Below are 2,319 nucleotides of genomic sequence, written 5' to 3'. Positions count from 1 at the left end.
GGAAACAACCCAAATGTCCACCAACAGGATAATGGATAAACAAACTGTGGCGGACTTTCAGTGGAATACTATACAGCAGTGAAAGCGAATCGGTTGCAACTACATGTGACAACAGTTGAATCTTAAAGACATAATATTGAGCCAAAGAAGCCAGTCCTCAGAGAATACATACTACTGGATTCCATTTAGATAAAACAAAAAAGATGCAAAGTAGAACTGTATTGTTTAGGAATGCACAATAAGGTAGTAAAGGTATAAAGAAAAGCAAGGTTGTTGACACCATCAAGTCAGGAGAGTGATTACTGCTGGGGCGGGGGGTGTGTTTTTATGGGGCGCTGGCAATGTTTCTCGCTCAGGATTTGAGTGTTAGTTTTATGAGTATTTATTTCACAGCAATTTCTTAAACTGTATATTTTTGCTTTAGGCATTTTTCTGTGTTTATTCAACTTCACAATATAAAAGGGGGAAATGGGAAATAAACCACACTTGCTCATGCGAAGTGTATCACCCAGAGGCCCTATCCAGCCAACGAAGACCTGGTTAGTTATCTGCTCCTGGCAGTTAGGATCTGCCAACTCCGGGGTCTTTTCAAAGATGGGGTGAATCTTTTAAAAAATAATTTTTATTTTTCAATTGCAGGTGATATACAATATTATATTAGTTTCACGTGTACAACCCAGTGATCATTCTATCACTTACTAAGTGATCATTCCGATCTCATACTCATCTGACACCATACATAGTTATTGCAATATAATTCACTGTATTCCCTATGCCAAACTTTACATTCCCATGACTATTTTGTAATTACCAATTTGTACTTAATTTCTTCCCTTTTTTACCCAGCCCCTCAAATCCCCTCCCATCTGGTCACCATCAAAATGGTCTCTGTATCTATGAGTTTGTTTTTGTTTTGTTTGCTTATTGTTTTTTTATATTCCAAATATTAGTGAAATCATATGGTATTTGTCTTTTCTCTGTCTGACTTATTTCACTTAGCGTAACACCCTCCAAGTCATGTGTATCTTTTATTCCAGCTTGCCAGGCCCCTGCGATATGAAACTTTGACAGAAGTACCCAGTTTTCAAATGTTGTCTTTTGCTAAATAGGCCACAGTTTGTGTAGAGATGGACTAATTGCACCTCTAGACACCAAACCCCTTCTTTTTAAAGTTGTTTCCTCCCTCCCTTTCTCCCTCCTTCTGCCTGCAAGATGCTGGGTGCGTCCGGTTGTCTGCAACTGAAGTGGATGGAACCCGTAGGAAAACAAGGTTTCCTCCCCGGGAGGAGGAATCTTTCATCCCAACTTCCCCCCAACCTCCCGACCATCCGCTCTGCCCTCTCCCCCCACACAAACTCCGCGGAGCCGGGTCCCCTCGCGCCTCCGCGATTGGTCGCGGGCCATCATGTGTCGACACTCTGGGTGGGTCTTTCTCGCTTTCAACTCATCAATCGCTTCTCTTTGGGGCTCGGCTGCCCAGTGGTTCAGACCTTTGCGCCCATTTTCCTCTTTCCTTCCTCTTCACCCACCCCTTCACACCAGTCTTATTTTAGCAAAACCTAGAGGAGGAGGAGGAGGAGGAGGAGGAGGCTTTTGGAGGGGGAGGAGGGAACGCCAGGCATTGCAGCATCCGGGAGCAGCTATTGAGTGGCTAAGCGACGGCGCATACCTCTCTCTCTCTTTTTTTCCCCCTGTTGGGAATTTTCAGGATTTCATTGCTGCAATTTAACCCCAGGATGAGGCACGGTTGAGCGAAGCGCTGCGCGCACACACACTCACACTCAGCAGAAGAGGCAGCCGCGGGTTGATTCAGGAAGAAAAAAAAAATCACCTGGACCCTGCGGCCTCAAGACTCCTTAAAAGCCCCCTCCGCCTCCGCCCCGAGCGTTTCCCTCCCCTCCCTCCTCTCCTTACCCCGTTAATATTTTTTACTTTAATTTTATTTTTGGGCTACGGATCTTTGACTTTTAAGGTCTAGGAACTCAAGCGAAACAAAAAGGGCGATTTCTTCATTGGGGAGGGGGAGCTGCCCGCTCCCCACCAAAGACTTGGTTTTTATTTTTTTCTAATAAAATTTTTTAAAAATGGGCCGGGCGCACTCCTTTTGCAAGATGCCAGCCTGACCCGTACCTCGGAGGAATTTGAAGCTTCCACTGCGTCCCGGGGGGCGTCCTTTGCCAACCGCTCGCATCTTAAAAGGGGTGTGCGTTGGTTGTGTGTGTGTTGTTGTTTTTTAAGTGCCTTTTTCTTTTCTTTTCTTTCTTTTTTTTTTTTTTTCTCGGAGTGGGTGGCCTGGGGATTGCCTGGATTCCTTCCTCG

The sequence above is a fragment of the Myotis brandtii genome, unplaced genomic scaffold (assembly GCF_000412655.1).
Source record: "Myotis brandtii unplaced genomic scaffold, ASM41265v1 scaffold680, whole genome shotgun sequence".
In the NCBI taxonomy this organism is placed as follows: Eukaryota; Metazoa; Chordata; class Mammalia; order Chiroptera; family Vespertilionidae; genus Myotis; species Myotis brandtii.
Note: the sequence above shows the minus strand (reverse complement) of the source record.